The following is a 19,670-nucleotide window of genomic DNA, read 5'->3' as shown; positions in this document are numbered from 1 at the left end:
TCAGGCACTAGGGCTCGCTCGGGTTAGGCACTAGGGCTTACCCAGGCCGTTCGCCTCGCGAGCAGGGCAGGGCAGACTAGTGAGGGACGCGTTCGCGAGAGAGATAATGAATCCCGACCATCACAAGTGTTGGATGCGAGGGCATGTGACAACGCTGGCAGTCACACGAGGCAGGGCAAGCCATTGGGCTGGCGACGCGATCCTCCCTGACTTGCAATCCCTGAAGCCTATTAAGGTCATTTCGGGTTAAGAGTTGTTTTTGGAGGTCTAGATAGAAGGAAGATCTCTCCAACATAAATGTTATCTTGAGGTAAGAAATTAATACTCTCTTTGATTGGGCTGGCAACGCGATCCCCCCTGACTTGCGATCCCCGAAGCCTATTAAGGTCATTTCGGGTTAAGACTTGTTTTTGGAGGTCTAGATAGAAGGAAGATCTCTCCAACATAAATGTTATCTTGAGGTAAGAAATTAATACTCTCTTTGATAAATTTGATCCATTAAATGCTTTCCCTAACCTCCCAACCACATGGATTTCAGATTTTCAAATAAAAATCTCAAGAATATTCAAACAAGTCTTGGAGTAGGGTTTGACGAAAGGTAACTCTTCATTCCAATCTTGTATATTATATTCCTGGACATTGTAGACTACACTTTTGAAGGAAATTAAAATTTAATCATCGATTGATGACGCCCTAGAAAATAAATATTGAAATTGGGAAAGTAATTGTATAAACCATGAATAATATTGGGTTTTCTTCAACTATATCGTTTAAAGTTTTTAAAGGTGAGAATAGGTTCTATAACACGTGTGATGAACGAAATTTGAGTTAAAACTGGAGGATTTGACTTTTGAATTGGGAAATAAACTTTTACTAAACGTGTGAAGTTGAATTTCAGTGTTGGTCACTTGGTTAACTTAGTTGGTATCGTTATGACGCGTTACTGATTTATGTAAGTTTGTATATGTAGACTATGAATTGTTGACGTCCTGGGATCCTTTGGCGTAAGATTTGAAAAACGATTCAAGATATGTTAAAACTTACTATCCTTCAGAGCTTTTCCTCCAAACGCACATCGAAATATAGTTTTGAAATGCGTGCTAGTTGAGGAGACAATTCTATGGCTATTGTTTGAGCGTCTTCTATTTGGACGTGGTTCCAGGGAGTACTAAACCTGTCAACCGGTTCGGTTAAACCGGTAACCGGACCGGTAAAATCGGAACCGGTAGAACCGGTTAACCGGTTCCGGTTAACCGTTTAATTATTACCGGTCCGGTTCCAATTTTTTTGAAACCGGAACTGTTAAACCGGTGAAATAAAAAAAAATATATAGTCGTTGGGCGTTGGGCCTTGTCCGTTAATGGACCGTTGGCAACGGTCCATTTGCAAAAATGGTCGTTGCCAAACGGTCATAAAATTAATTTTTGGCCCCCCAACCCCCCAAACTTTTTTTAACACTTTAACCCATCCCGCACCCCTATATAAACCCTTCTTTATTTTTATTTTAATTCACACCAATTCACTCTTATTCTCTTTCTCTCAAATCTCAATCTCTCAATTATAGTTACTTTGCAATAATTAGCCACAAAGTCTTATTATAGTTTCAACTTTCAATTATTAATTTTGCAATTATAATATTATTGGTGGAGTTGGTGATTTTGCAACAATCCGAAGTAGCTTTGGTGGATTTGCAATTCTAGCCGCCTTCACTTTGTTGGAAATTAATCCGGCAATTTGGTACCTTCGTTCCAACTCTATCTTTATTTTTTGCAATTTAATTCTAGCAATTTATTTTTCGCAATTTAATTTACCCAATTTAATTCTAGCAATTTAATTTGTTGTAATTTATTTTCTTGTGATTTATTTGATTGTGATTTAAATTAATTCTATTTAATAATGTCAAAGAGATTAAGACGTGGTGCCGGTAGTAGTAGTGGTATTGTTAGGGGTGGGCTTAATGAGGAAACATTTGTGGAAGAAACACCTAATTTAGGTATTGATGTTGGTGGAAATAATCCACTTTTAGGTCAACAACATTTTACCGACACTTTTAATGAAGATGATGATGATGATGAAACACAACCCCCCGAAAATCCCATAGGAGATATATGTCTACTATTATGAGATTTTTTAACATTTATAGAAAAACACTTTGTATTGCTTTAAATAATGCTTCTAATAATACAAAGGCGATAGGTCTTATAAAAAGAGAACTAAACCCTCCGCTAAGAAATATTTTTCATGTAAGATGTAGTTGTCACATTTTAAACTTAATTGTTAAAGATGGTCTTGTGCATTTTGAAGATTCTGTTCAAAAAGTTAGAGATGCGGTTGCGTTTCTTTTTTGTAATGCTAATAAGGGAAGAATTAGAGATTTTAAGAATGCTTGTGTGGAAAATAACCTTAGACCTAGGAAAATTCAAGTAGAAATTGAGATTAGGTGGAACTACACTTACATTATGTTACAATAAGCATATGAGTATATGATTCTCATACAACAAGTTCACAACAAATATAATACTGATAGTGATGATTGGTTAAATTTTTCGCATTGGGAAGATGTTAAAGAATGTGTTGAACTCTTAGAATTTTTTTATAATGCAACTCTTGCTTTTTCTAGACAATTCTATCCCACGGCTATGTTGCTCGGATCCTTCACTTTTGCTGCCGTACCCGTGTCGGACACGATACGACACCGACACCGACACCGGATTCGTGTCGGATCTGGTCAAACGACATTGGATACTTTGACCAAATCCATGGACTAATCTAAGAAAAAATTTGAGGCTAAATTGAAAGAAACGGAGAGTTCTTGAAGAGTGGACACTTATTGTATCTAGAAGAGTTTCAAGTTAATTAAAAATTAAAATTTAATTATAAATGAAACATAACTATAAAAAATTATTTTTGTTTTTTATTTCTAGGCATAGATTTAGTTATTTTTCTTATAATTTTGAATTATTTTAGCCGAATCCCCGCACCCGTATCTGCACCTAGATCTGTACCCGCAAATCTTAAAATTTAGATTATGCCGAATCTGACCTCTAGATCCGTACCCGTATCCGACACTCGACACCGAGTCCGAGCAACATAGTCCCACGGTAACCGGAATTTTAGCCTACTTAGCGGAAATAGCTAGAGTTTTACAAGAGTATAAATATAAACCCGGTTATCAAGTGGCTATTTTTGAAATGATAATCAAATTTAAGAAGTATTTTTTTCCCATCCCAACTTTATTTATATTGGGTTCTCTTTTAAATCCTTGTTTAAAAGTGTCTTATACTAAAAATTTGGTTAGTCAAATTTATACATTTTTAGAAATTGAAGAGGGAGTTCAACCATCTTTAGCTGAAGCCGAACTCGCTATTGATGATGAGTTTAGAAAAGTTTTTACTCATTATTCTAGTTTGGAAGAACGTGCTACACCCGTTGCTCCACGCCCTACTACTTCTCAGAATAGCAAAAAGAGCTTGTCGGGTTTAAAAGTTTTACATTCACAGCCAACTTCTTCTTGTACTGCAAACTTTGATGAATATAACTTTTATTTGATGCAGCCAAATGTGGATATCAAGGAACTGGATGACTTGGACGTCTTAGCATGGTGGAAGAAGTACAAGGCAAGTTATCCGGTACTTTCAAAAATGGCTCGAGATATCCATACGGTTCAAGTATCAACCGTGGCTTCGGAGAGCGCATTTAGCCAAGGAAGACAAGAAATTGGAGACCATAGACATTCATTATCCGGCTTTAGCTTGCAAGTACTAGTGTGCATTCGCGATTGGATAAGATCGGAGCGACGCAACCAAAACTTAGAAGCGGAGGAAGGCGAAAAGGAAGAAATTGAAGATTTGATAGCTAGTGGACCGGACCAAATGGAAGACTTTGAAGATATTTTCATGACCGAATATGATGTGGGGGAAATTAACGAAATGGTTCAAAATTGGTGATTTTATTATTCTACTATTTCTGTACAACTCATGTATTATTTGCAAGTTAAAAAAAACTACAACTTGCAAATAAATGTTATCCAAGAATGAATAAAATATATGGCTCATTGAGCTTTTTTCTATTTACTTGTGTTCATATTAAAAATAAAAACTAGAAAGTTATATACTTGAAAAATAACTAAAATATATTAAGAATATACTTATAATGTATAGTATACTATAAGTATAACTTAAACACACACACACATATATATATATATATATATAAGTTATACATATATATAAGTTATAATGTTATATATAACTTAAACATATATATATATATTAAGTTATACATATATATAAGTTATATATAACTTAAACATATATATATATATATTAAGTTATACATATATATAAGTTATATATAACTTAAACATATTTATATATATTAAGTTATATAACCTAAGTATATTGATACATATATTGATATATATATATATATATATAAGTATATTCTTAGTTTTTTTTAGGTATATATATATATATATATATATATATATATATATATATATATATATATATGTATGTATACGTATATACGAATTTATAAACTTAGAAAAAAATTAAGCTATAAATAACATAAGTTATAATATATAAGTTATAAGTATATATAGTATACTTAAACACACACACACACACACACACACACACATATATATATATAATTATATATAGTATATAACTTAAACATATATCTATATATATATATATATATATATATATATATATATATATATATATATATATATATAAGTTATATAACCTAAGTATATTGATATATATACGTATATTCTTACTATATTTTAGGTATATGTAGTATAACACTATAACTTAAGCATATAACTTAATATATATATGTATACACGTATATTCTGTATTGCTGACTTGTTGTTAGCCTGTTAGTCAGTAAATATTTAAACTTTACTTATAAACTTGTATAACATATGTAAATATACCTACAATATACTAATAAATACTATAATATATATATATATATATATATATATATAATACAAAAAACAAAAAAAAAAAGTTTTGGAGACTTTGAACCGGACCGGTTCCGGTTTGAGGTTTCAAACCGGTAAACCGGAACCGGTTAAACGGTTCCGATTTTTTAACCGGAAACCGGCCGGTTCCCTAACCGGTTACCGGTCCGGTTCCGGTTAACCCGGTTAACGGGTTTAGGGAGTACCATCATTGATACTCCACATTCCTGTTACTCCTAAATAAAATTTAGTATTATCATGATATATTATACAATTCAAAAAAATGTATTTTAGATTTCATAAGTTTGTAGAATTTCAAAACATAACAAAATATAAACTAAATATTAATCCAATCTTTCATTTGGTGAAATTATTTCGTTCATTAATTCTTTAAACTTATTTTTACCTATTTAACAAACTTTTCAATGGTCATTACCCAACTTCAAGTAGCTTTCAATCTAATTGACCATACTGGTCTAAAAAACAATCATCAAGTTTATACAGTGATTATATGCTAACTTGAAAGATTTTTTATACCTAACAAATAATCAAAGTCGAGAGAATGTCTTGAGTTCAATACTATACGACATTGAAATAGTTATAAAGAAGAAAAATAACGATAGCAGAAAATAAGGGAGTGGGACAATACCCACAACCAGAATGTAATTGAGTTATAAAAGGGAAATGACTTTGATTTTTATTTTTGATGACAGTACCCATATAAAAATTATCGGATCTTTTCTGAAACATAAATTAAAAGGTGCAAACGTAGACAATAGGCTAGGTTTATGATTACAAAATAATTGTCGTAGCCAAGATTTGAACTCGGGTCTCTCAGGTGAGATTCAACATCCGAAACAAGTAAGCTCCCGGGGAGTGAGGCAAAAAAACTACTTAAAAAGAGTAAAATATGTTCTTTTTGATATAAAATAAATACTAACTTAATTCATAAAGTACAAAAGGTATTAAATGATGAATAGGTAAGACAGTACGTATCTATTGCTTTGTATTAATATTACTTTTCCTCTGTCAACATTGCATATGTGCTTCCTATTTATAGGAGCAACATACAAAGGATTAGTTACCAAGTAAACTCATAAAACTTACACGTATGAATTCCAAGATGAGCACAAGATAGTTAATGGACATCCACTACTTGGGATATTTATAACTTAATGGACATCCACTACTTGAGATATTTATAACACTCCCCCTTGGATGTCCATTAATAGATGATGTACCTCGTTAAAACCTTATTAAAAAAAAAACCTGTAGGAAAAAGTCCTAATGAAGGAAAAATAGTGCACATATCTAGAAATACGCTTTGAGAGCTGTCTCATTAAAAACATTACCAAGAAAACCCAATGGGACAAAACTTGGTTAAGGAAAAAAGAGTACAACGCGTATTTCACTCCCCCTGACGAAGACCAAGATTCAGATTTCGGAGTCTTCGCATTCCAATCTTGAATATCATCTTCTCAAGAGTTGAAGTTGGCAAAGATTTAGTGAACAAATCTGCAGGATTGTCACTTGAACGGATTTGTTGCACATCAATATCACCATTCTTCTGGAGATCATGTGTGAAAAATAACTTTGGTGAAATGTGCTTTGTTCTATCTCCTTTTATGAAACCTCCTTTTAATTGAGCTATGCATGCAGCATTATCTTCATATAATACTGTGGGTATTTTTGTATCACACTTCAAGCCACATCTTTCTCTGATGAAATGTATCACTGATCTCAACCACACACATTCTCTACTTGCTTCATGAATAGCGATTATCTCAGCATGATTTGAAGAAGTAGCAACAATGGACTGCTTGGTCGATCGCCATGATATAGCAGTACCTCCGCATGTAAACAGATAGCCCGTTTGAGATCGAGCTTTATGTGGATCAGATAAATAACCTGCATCTGCATAACCAACAAGATCTGTACTACCTTTGTTAGTATAAAACAGACCCATATCGCTAGTTCCCTTCAGATATCGCAATTTATGCTTAATCCTGTTCCAATGCCTCTATGTAGGAGAAGAGCTATATCTTGCTAGCAAATTAACAGAAAATGCTATGTCAGGTCTTGTAGCATTATCAAGATACATAAGTGCACCTGTTGCACTAAGATATGGTACTTCAGGACCAAGTAGCTCTTCGTTTTCTTCCTGAGGTCGGAACGGATCTTTGCTCACTTCAAGTGAGCGAACAACCATAGGAGTACTTAAAGGATGCGCATTGTCCATGTAAAATCGTTTTAATACTTTCTCAGTATAGGCAGATTGATGGATAAAGATCCCTTTAGCGAAATGTTCAATTTGCAGACCAAGACAGAGTTTTGTCTTTCCGAGATCTTTCATCTCAAATTCTTTCTTCAAATATTCAATCGCCTTTTGGAGCTCTTCTGGAGTTCCAATGAGATTTATGTCATCAACATAAACAACAAGTATAATGAACCCTGATTTTGTTTTCTTAATAAAAACACATGGACAAATGGCATCAATTATATATCCTTCATTTATCAAGTACTCACTTAGGCGATTATACCACATACGCCCTGATTGTTTTAAACCATATAATGATCTTTGTAATCTGATTGAATACATTTCCCGAGACTTTAAACCAAATGCTTCAGGCATTTTATATCCTTCAGGAATTTTCATATAAATTTCATTATCAAGTGAGCCATAAAGATAAGCTGTAACCACATCCATCAGATGTATTTCAAGGGTTTCATAGACAGCTAAACCGATGAGGTATCGAAATGTTATAGCATCCATAACTGGTGAATATGTTTCTTCATAGTCGACGCCGGGTCTTTGAGAGAATCCTTGTGCAACAAGGCGTGCTTTGTATCGCACAATTTCATTTCTCTCATTTCTTTTCCGTACAAAGACCCATTTGTAACCAACTGGTTTTACACCATTAGGCGTTTGGACTACAGGTCCAAAAACCTCACGTTTAGCAAGTGAATTCAATTCTGATTGAATTGCTTCTTGCCATTTTGGCCAATCATATCTTCGTCGACATTCTTCGACAAATTGAGGTTCCTGATCCTCACTGCCTTTTATAATATTTAGTGCAACATTATATGCAAAAACACTATTCACCACAATTTTAGAACGATTCAAGTTGCCCTCATCACCAGTAAAACCTAATGATAGTTCTTTACTCACTGGAGTCTCGGGTTTGCTGATTCTTCAAGAATATCAGTATTAATCAGATCTTGAATCTCTTCATGAGATCCTTTCATAGTGTCATTCTGATCATTGTTTGTATTTCTTTTTCTAGGAGTTTTATCCTTGGAGCCCAATGGCCTACCACGCTTCAGGCGTGGATGAGATTCAGAGGCTATGACACTAGCAGATTGTCCCTTTGGAACATCAATTCGAATAGGCACATTCTCTGCAGAGATATGCGACTTAGTTATTCTTTTCAAATCAGTAAATCCATCTGGCATTTGATTTGCTATTTTCTGTAAGTGGATGATCTTCTGGATCTCCTGCTCACATATAGGGGTACGTGGATCAAAATGAGATAGTGATGGAACTCTCCACGCAATTTCTCTTTTGATTTCTTTTCTCTCTCCCCCTAATTGTGGAAAATTTGTTTCGTCAAATCGACAATCTGCAAATCGGGCAGTGAATAAATCTCCCGTCAATGGCTCAAGATAGTGAATAATGGAGGGTGATTCAAACCCAACATATATTCCTAACCTTATTTGGGGGCCCATCTTAGTGCGCTGTGGTGGTGCTACAGGCACATATACAGCACAACCAAATATTCAGAGATGAGCAATATTTGGTTCATGACCAAATACTAATTGTGACGGGGAGTATTTATTATAATGAGTCGGTCTAAGACGAATAAGAGATGTTGCATGTAAAATAGCATGACCCGAGACGGTTGTAGGCAACCGTGTTTTCATAAGTAATGGTCTTGCTATCAATTGCACATGCTTAATAAATGACTCAGCAAGGCCATTTTGGGTATGAACATGTGCTACAGGTTGTTCAACCTTTATCCCAACTGATAAACAATAATCATCAAAAGCTTAGGATGTAAATTCTCCAGCATTATCAAGACGTATAGCCTTTATAGGATAATCTGGGAATTGTACCCTTAAGCGTATTATTTGTGCCAATAATTTCGCAAACGCCAGGTTGCGAGACGATATGAGGCACACAAGAGACCATCTCGAAGACGCATCTATTAGAACCATAAAATATCTTAATGACCCACAAGATGGGTGAATAAGTTCACATATATCCCCGTGTATACGATCTAGAAAAGCAGGGGATTCAATGTCAACTTTCATTGGTGATGGCCTGGTTATCAATTTGCCCTGATGACAAACGACACATGAAAATTCACTACTTTCAAGAATCTTCAGGTTCTTAAGTGGATGCCCTTTTGAATTTTCAATAATTCGTCTCATCATTATTGATCCACGATGACCCATTCTGTCATGCCAAAGCACAAAAGTTCCTGAATCGTTAAACTTCTGGTTTACGATTGAGTGTGCTTCCATTGTACTAATTTCTGCATAGTACAGTCCAGAAGACAAAGTTGGTAATTTCTCCAAAACATATTTCTGGCCGGAGACATTCTTTGTAATGATAAGATATTCATCATTTGTTTCATTTAATGTCTCAACGTGATACCCATTACGGCGGATATCTTTGAAACTCAACAAGTTTCTTGGGGATCTAGAAGAGAATAATGCATCTTCTATAACAAGTTTCGTCCTCTTAGGTAGAAATATAGTACCTCTTCCGGGGCCTTCAATTAATTTCGAATTGCCAGAAATTGTATTAATATTTCCCCTTTTTCTACGCAGGTGAGAAAAGTATTTCTCATCTTTGAATATAGCATACGTTGTTCCACTATCAATCACACAAATATCTTCATGATTGTCATTGATCCAAATAATATTTGAGGATTTTTCATATATTCTTCAAAATGAAAGAATAGGCAAATTAAACATCGAAGTAGATATTTTGATTAGACAAAGTATTACACACACTTTATTACTTATATATGGAAACATAACCACATTAGCTAATACAAACGACATGTATGAAATATCTAAGTTAATACAGATCCATCACCGATCAGATGATCTATTTTCCCTTCAGGGAGTTCAAAGAAATCTGCCACATCTAGATGCATGGGCTCAACATTATCTTCAGAAATAAAATTTGCTTCGACATCATTTTCTGCCTTTTTGAGGGAGGCTTGATACAACTCAACTAGGTGCTTTGGCGTACGATAGGTACGTGACTAGTGCCCTTTTCCCCCACATCGGAAGCATTTATTTTCTGAATTTTTCTTTTGCACAGCTTCATGCTTTTCATCCTTCCTTTTACACTGCTGGTGGTGAAGGGTATTATATGGTGCAAAACGAGAATCATGATTAAAATTCCTTCCTCGACCACGACCATGACCACGACTGGGGCCACGACCTCTTCCAAAGCCTAGAATGGCGAAAATTTGCCTCATTCACTTCAGGGAATGGGGCAGTACCAGTGGGTCGGCTTTCATGATTTTTCATTAGTAATTCATTATGTTGTTCAGCCACTAGAAGATGTGAGATTAGATCAGAATATTTCTTGAACTTCATCTCTCGGTATTGCTGCTGCTGGAGCATACTCGAGGCAGGAAAAGTGGAGAATGTTTTCTCCAGCATATCATCATCAGTAATATTTTCACCACATAATTTCAATTGAGAAATAATTTTAAACATTGTAGAATTATATGCCTTAACAGATTTAAAATCTTGGAACCTTAAATGGAGCCAATCAAAACGTGCTTGTGGAAGTATGACCATCTTCAGGTGATCATATCTATCTTTCAGATCATTCCATAGCGTAAGACGATTTTTAACCGTGAGATATTCCATTTTCAAATTCTCATCAAGATGATGGCGGAGGAATATCATTGCCTTAGCACGGTTTTGGTTTGATGCCTCATTTTTATCTTTGATGGTGTCTTCCAGACCCATCGCATTAAGGTGAATCTCAGCATCAAGAATCCTAGGCTACAAATTCACGTCTAGAAAGATTTGCCATTAGTAAAGGAAAACAAAGAAATCAATACCTTCAAGACTTGTAAAGTATTTGTTCGAGATGACAGAGTCTCGTGCTGATAACGTGATATAAAATAAATACTAACTTAATTCATAAAGTACAAAAGGTACTAAATGATGAATAGGTAAGACAGTACGTATCTATTGCTTTGAATTAATATTACTTCTCCTCTGTCAACATTGCATATGTGCTTCCTATTTATAGGAGCAACATACAAAGGATTAGTTACCAAGTAAACTCATAAAACTTACACGTATGAATTCCAAGATGAGCACAAGATAGTTAATGTACATCCACTACTTGGGATATTTATAACACTTTTCTCAAATATATCAGAGCCAAATTTCAATCCTGGGACCTGTGGGTTATGGGCCCACCACGCTTCCCATGAGCCACTCTGATATGTTAATACATTTTATACATATTAATATACTAGTATTTGTAGGACTGTGGTAAGTATACATCCAAGCTCAATAATAAAATTAAAGTATAAATAAATTATTTAAATTATACTTTTTATCATTTACTATTGTTCTTTGCTCGATCATATTAGTCATTACAAATGTCTTATGGAAATCTGATACTCTATAATTGAGCTGATATTATTTATTGTATTTTGGGTTTGTGGTTAATTTTTTCTCTATTTTGCTACACTAATTTAAAATAAAAGAAGGCCCGCTCCAAAATCTTAGCCGTGAAATATTTAAATTGCAGAATATTAGTGATTGCTGTTGTAAAATGAAGCTAAAAGAGTCACAATATTAATGGATGAAAATCATAGAAATAGAATGACAAAAGAGGAGAGATTTTTACTATTCTTCCAAAATGTTTTTACAAGTGTATCTCATATGAAAATTTATGCCTCTATTTATAGTGATACATATGTATTTAATATATGAAATGGTGGAAGAAAATGGGAGAGCCATTAACATGGTGGAAGAAAAAGGAAGAGCCATTAACATGGTGGAAGGAGCATTATATTTGAGAAATGGACATTCATAATTTCATAACACTCCCCCTTGGATGTCCATAGATGATGTGCATCGTTAAAAACCTTATTGGGAAAAACCCTGTGGGAAAAAGCCTCAATGAAGGAAATAGAGTACACATATCTAGTAATACGCTTTGAGAGTTGCCTCATTAAAAACCTTACCAAGAAAACCCAATGGGACAAAACTTGATTAAGGGAAAAAGAGTACAACGCGTATTTTCACTCCCCCTGACGAAGACCAAGATTCAGATGTCGGAGTCTTCGCATTCCAATCTTAAATATCATCTTCTCAAGAGTTGAAGTTGGCAAAGATTTGGTGAACAAATCTGCGGGATTGTCACTTGAACGAATCTGTTGTACATCAATATCACCATTCTTCTGGAGATCATGTGTGAAAAATAACTTTGGTGAAATGTGCTTCGTTCTATCTCCTTTTATAAATCCTCCTTTTAATTGAGCTATGCATGCAGCATTATCTTAATATAATACTGTGGGTATTTTTGTATCACACTTCAAGCCACATCTTTCTCTGATGAAATGTATCACTGATCTCAACCACACACATTCTCTACTTGCTTCATGAATAGCGATTATCTCAGCATGATTTGAAGAAGTAGCAACAATGGACTGCTTGGTCGATCGCCATGATATAGCAGTACCTCCGCATGTAAACAGATAGCCCGTTTGAGATCTAGCTTTATGTGGATCAGATAAATAACCTGTATCTGCCTAACCAACAAGATCTGTACTACCTTTGTTAGTATAAAACAGACCCATATCGCTAGTTTCCTTCAGATATCGCAATATATGCTTAACTCCGTTCCAATGTCTTCGTGTAGGAGAAGAGCTATATCTTGCTAGCAAATTAACAGAGAACGCTATGTCAGGTCTTGTAGCGTTAGCAAGATACATAAGTGCACCAATTGCACTAAGATATGGTACTTCAGGACCAAGAAGCTCTTCATTTTCTTCTTGAGGTCGGAACGGATCTTTGCTCACTTCAAGTGATCGAACAACCATTAGAGTACTTAAAGGATGCGCATTGTCCATGTAAAATCGTTTTAAAACCTTTTCGGTATAAGCAGATTGATGGATAAGGATCCCATCTGTCAAATGTTCAATCTGTAAACCAAGACAAAGTTTTGCTTTTCCCAGATCTTTCATCTCAAATTCTTTCTTTAAATATTCAATCGCCTTTTGGAGCTCTTCTGGAGTTCCAATTAGGTTTATGTCATCAACATAAACAACGATTATAACGAACTCTGATTTTGCTTTCTTAATAAAAACACATGGACAAATGACATGATTTATATAACCTTCTTTTACCAAGTACTCACTGATGCGATTGTACCACATGCGCCCTGATTGTTTTAGACCATACAATGAGCTTTGTAATCTGATTGAATACATCTCCCGAGACTTTGAGTTAATTGCTTCAGGCATTTTAAATCCTTCAGGAATTTTCATATAGACTTCATTATCAAGTGAGCCATAAAGGTAAGCTGTAACCACATCCATTAGATGTATTTCAAGGTTTTCATGTACAGCTAAACTGATGAGATATCGAAATGTTATGCTATCCATAACTGGTGAATATGTTTCTTCATAGTCGATACCGGGTCGATGAGAGAATACTTGTGCAACAAGGCGTGCCTTGTATCTCACAATTTCATTTCTCTCATTCCTTTTTCGCACAAAAACCCATTTATGGCCAATTGGTTTTACACCATTAGGCGTTTGGACTACAGGTCCAAAAACCTCACGTTTGGCAAGTGAATTCAATTCTGATTGAACTGCCTCTTGCCATTTTGGCCAATCATATCTTCGTCGACATTCTTCGACAGATTGGGGTTCCTGATCGTCAATGTCTTTCATAATATTTAGGGCAACATTATATGCAAAAACATTATTCACCATAATCTTCGATCGATTCAAATTTATCCCATCACCAGAAGAACTCAATGATAGTTCTTTATTTGCTTGAGTCTCGAGTTCCCTAATATCTTCCGGAGTATCAGGATTAGTCAGACCTTGAATATCTTCATGATATTCTTTCGTAGTGTCATTTTGATCATTTTTCGTGTTTCTTTTTCTAGGATTTTTATCCTTAGAGCCCAATGGCCTACCACGCTTCAGGCGCGTATGCGATTCAGAGGTTATGACACTAGTAGATTGTCCCTTTGGGACATCAATTCGGATAGGCACATTCTCTGCAGAGATATGTGACTTAGTTATCCTTTTCAAATCAGTAAATGCGTCTGGCATTTGATTTACTATTTTTTGCAAGTGAATGATCTTCTGGATCTCCTGTTCACATATGAGGGCACGTGGATCAAAATGAGATAGTGATGGAACTTTCCACGCAATTTCTCTTTTAATTTCTTTTTTTCTTTCCCCCTAATTGTGGGAAATTTGTTTCATCAAATCGACAATCTGCAAATCGGGCAGTAAATAAATTTCCCGTCAATGGCTCAAGATAGCGAATAATAAAGGGTGATTCAAACCCAACATATATACCTAACCTTATTTGGGGGCCCATCTTAGTACGATGTGGTGGTGCTACAGGCACATATACAGCACAACCAAAGATTCGGAGATGAGCAATATTTGGTTCATGACCAAATACTAATTGTGATGGGGAGTATTTATAATAATGAGTCGGTCTGAGACGAATAAGAGATGCTGCATGTAAGATAGCATGTCCCCAGACGGTAGTGGGCAACCGTGTTTTCATAAGCAGTGGTCTTGCTATCAATTGTAGTCTTTTAATAAATGACTCAGCAAGGCCATTTTGGGTATGAACATGTGCTACAGGATGTTCAACTTTTATCCCAATTGATAAACAATAATCATCAAAAGATTGAGACGTAAATTCTCCGGCATTATCGAGGCGTATAGACTTAATGGGATGGTCTGGACACTGTGCCCTTAAGCGTATTATCTGTGCTAATAATTTCGCAAACGCCAGGTTGCGAGAAGATAGGAGGCACACATGAGACCATCTTGAAGATGCGTCTATTAGGACCATAAAATATCTAAATGACCCACAAGGTGGATGAATAGGTCCACATATATCCCCATGTATACGTTCTAGAAAAGCAAGAGATTCAATGTCAACTTTCATTTGTGATGGCTTAGCTATCAATTTACCCTGATAACAAGCAACACATGAAAATTCACCACTTTCAAGAATCTTCAGGTTCTTAAGTGGATGCCCATTTGAATTTTCAATAATTCGTCTCATCATTATTGATCCAGGGTGACCTATTCGGTCATGCCAAAGCAAAAAAATACTTGAATCATTAAACTTCTGGTTTACGATCAAGTGTGATTCAATTGTACTAATTTTTGCATAATACAGTCCAGAAGATAAAGTTGGCAATTTCTCCAAAACATATTTCTGGCCGGAGACATTCTTTGTAATAGCAATAAATTCATCATTTATTTCGTTTAATGTCTCAGCGTGATACCCATTACGGCGGATATCTTTGAAACTTAACAAGTTTCTTGGGGATTTAGAAGAGAATAATGCATCTTCTATAACAAGTTTCGTCCCCTTAGGCAGAAATATAGTAGCTCTTCCGGAGCCTTCAATCAATTTTGAATTGCCAGAAATTGTATTAATATTTCCCCTTTTTCTACGCAAGTTAGAAAAGTATTTCTCATCTTTGAATATGGCATGCGTTGTTCCACTATCAATCACACAAATATCTTCATGATTGGTCATTGATCCAAATAAAATTTGAGGAATTTCCATAGATTCTTCAAAAATGAAATAATAAATAAAGTGAACATCGAAGTAGATATTATGATTAGACAAAGTATTACACACATTTTATTATATAAATATGAAAACATAACCACATACAAATGACACTTATAAAATATCTAAGTTTTCACAGATCCATCACCGATCAAATGATCTATTTTCCCTTCAGGGAGTTCAAAGAAATCTGCCACATCTAGATGCATGGGCTCAATATTATCTTCAGAAATAAAATTTGCTTCAGCATCTTTTTCTGCCTTTTTGAGAGAGGCTTGATATAGATCAACTAGGTGCTTTGGCGTACGACAGGTACGTGACCAGTGCCCCTTTCCTCCACATCGGTAGCATTTATTTTATGAGTTTTTCTTTTGCACAGCTTTATGCTTTTCATCTTTCTTTTTACACTGCTGGTGGTGAAAGATATTATTTGGTGCAAAACGAGAATCATGATTAAAATTTCTTCCTCGACCACGACCATGACCACGACTGGGGCCACAATCTCTTCCACGCCTAGAATGGCGAAAATTTGCCTCATTCACTTCAGGGAATGGGGCAATACCAATGGGTCGGCTTTCATGATTTTTCATTAATAATTCATTATGTTGTTCAGCCACTAGAAGATGTGCGATTAGATCAGAATATTTCTTGAACTTCATTTCTCGGTATTGCTGCTGCAGGAGCATACTCGAGGCAGGAAAAGTGGAGAATGTTTTCTCCAGCATATCATGATCAGTGATATTTTCACCACATAATTTCAACTGAGAAATAATTTTAAACATGGCAGAATTATATGCTTTAATAGATTTAAAATCTTGTAGCCTTCAATGGAGCCAATCAAAACGTGCTTGTGGAAGTATGACCATCTTCAGGTGGTCATATCTATCTTTTAAATTATTCCACAGAGTAAGAGGATCTTTAACAGTGAGATATTCCATTTTCAAGTCCTCCTCAAGGTGATGGCGAAGGAATATCATAGCCTTGGCACGGTCTTGGTTTGATGCCTCATTTTTATCTTTGATGGTGTTTGCCAGACCCATCGCATTAAGGTGAATTTCGGCGTCAAGAATCCAAGACATATAGGTATTGCCGGATATATCTAAAGCTACAAATTCACGTTTGGTAAGATTTGCCATTAGTAAAGAAAAATAGAAAATCAATACCTTTGAGGCTTTAAAGTATTTTCTCGGAACGGCAGAGTCTCGTGCTGATAACGTGTTGTAAAATGAAGCTAAAAGAGCGTGTTGTAAAATGAAGCTAAAAGAGTCACAATATTAATGGATGAAAACCATAGAAATAGAATGACAAAAGAGGAGAGATTTTTACTATTCTTCCAAAATGTTTTTACAAGTGTATCTCATATGAAAATTTATGCCTCTATTTATAGTGATACATATGTATTTAATATATGAAATGGTGGAAGAAAATGGGAGAGCCATTAACATGGTGAAAGAAAAAGGAAGAACCATTAATATGGTGGAAGGAGCATTATATTTGAGAAATGGACATTCATAATTTCATAACAATTGCTACTTTTTTTGAAACATACTTTAGACTTACAAAAGCATCATAACAGTGATACTAAACCTTTCGGCGATCATCTAATTAGCATCTTTGGTATTATATAACTTCACCAGTGAGAAGTATCAATTTAATGAATGAATTTACGTAACTGTATCATTGTAGAGTATCATTTAGTGTTTGTTTTTTTATTAGACGTGACATTTTAAAAAAAAAAGCATAAAAAAAAATTCTCCATTATTTTTATTAAAAAGCGCTATAATATTTTTCAGTAATTCATGAAAGGATTAAGTATGCTGCCAAAAAATAAAAAGAAGAAATGATCAAGTACGACATATACCATATTAGTGGTTCCTATAACTGACTTTAAAAAAAAAAAAATCACATGTTGACTGACTTATTTTCTGACGAATATACTACAGTATTCAAGAAAAATGTAAATATTATCATTTATCCAAGTTAGTGAATAAAGTTATTGTTGATATAGCTCCAACACCATTTTTCTTTTAAAAACTTCCCCTATCTCATTTTTTGTGAAGTGAGGGGGTTCAGAGTGCAGAAACAAAGATGTTTAATTTGAATTTGAATTTGATCATCAATTTTTCAATTTTCTTGAATAAAACTCACATATTTGAAGATTATACAAATATTATTATATGTCATCATAGTTAATAATTTAAAATTTTCAAAAAGAGTGGAAAAAATATATACTATTTGACTACCCAATAGTTAGGTTAGTTAGCATAAAACAACAATAACAGTAATTGTATCGTAATTTTAATAAATCAATGTCCATTATACCCATCCCTACGTCTTTATTTAAACTTGTTTTATATCATCAGAATATTAAAAGTGAAGTTAAAAAAAAAAAAAGTTTTAGTTTAATCATAGGCGACTAGGCATCTTACGGGTTAATATAGGTGGATCAGAATGAGATCCAAGCCCAACAAGTAAAACACCATTAATTCCCATATTATGTGGTACCGTTGTTCCCTGTTGGACAATCATCGACCGGAAGCTGTGTTAATTTAAAGGGAGAACTACGTGGCATAACTAACTCTAGTACATATTTAGATTTAGTAGCTATAGTATAGATTAATTATATCTTATAGCTAAAAGTAATATGTTAAATACAATTAATAACTACATATATAGTTAAAGCAGAATACCCATCATCACATTATTCACTGCCAACCAACCCTCCCATCTCTGTCTCCCCTCTTCCCCCCAACTGCTCCGGCGAGGAGCTCTAGCTTCAGTGAACCGGAGCAGCAGTCTTCTCCGATGTATTTTTTAAAGTATTTTTTGATTTTTGAATTATACTTTGCTGTTCCAGAAAGAAAAATGGAAGAAGGGAGAGATTTCATCTAAGTTCTTTTCTTCTACAAAGAGTTAGTTTCTTCTCCGGAGAAAAAAAGAAAAGAACTGCGATGTTGAAAAGAAAAGAGGACTGTGATGTTGATGACGGCGGCCAGATCTGGATGGAAACAGTCAGATCTGACCGGAAAATACAAAATACACTTATTTGTTGTATGTATACAGTGTTTTTCGCCTGTATTTCGAAGAAGATTCTTTTGTATACAAATGAATAAAGTGAATTTGAAGTGTATACAAATGAATAAAGTGAATTTTATTTCTTGTATTCAGTTTTTGCGTGTATTCGTTAATTTTTTTAGTGCAAAATTTAGTGTTTTGGGGAAGGGATATTTTTTTGTATACAACCGATTTTAAATATAATAAAGTGAATACAGTGTAAAAGTAGCTACAATGAATACAGTTGAGTTGAATACATTTGAATTGAATACAAATTTCAGCAAATTTTACTCACTGTGTTCACGAATACAACGACACACCACAGTGAATACAATAAGAAACAAGCGCTGCATCAAGCTATATGTTTGCTACGAGATGTAAATAGGTAAAATGTAGCTACGCAGCAAAAATAACCCTTAAAAGGTAGTCATTGATGAAATTTTCCCTAATTTAAACACGTAATTTATTCCTTAGCTAAATTTAAATTAAACAGGTTTTATGCGGTGTTTTAAGAGGCGTATTCGCGGCGAGTCTCAGGGCGGGGCGTATCAAAAGCGCTCCGGGTCGTAAATGAAAAGCGTAGATCCATAGGGTGTACGCCCTAGAATTTGGAGCATAAGTCCCGGGCGCAAAAGCATAAGCCCCGGGCAAAAAAGCGTACACCCCGGACGTTAAATTTGGTTTTTATTGTTTTAAAAGTATTTTTGCTATAGATTATGATTTTTATTATTAATATAATGATACTATACTTATACTTTATGTTATCATGCAGTGTTTTAAAAGGCGGGGGTGAGGCATTTTTCGC

This window comes from Lycium barbarum, chromosome 8, assembly GCF_019175385.1.
Source record: "Lycium barbarum isolate Lr01 chromosome 8, ASM1917538v2, whole genome shotgun sequence".
Classification (NCBI taxonomy): domain Eukaryota; kingdom Viridiplantae; phylum Streptophyta; class Magnoliopsida; order Solanales; family Solanaceae; genus Lycium; species Lycium barbarum.
The sequence above is the reverse complement of the archived record's forward strand: the minus strand, read 5'-3'. Positions refer to the sequence as shown.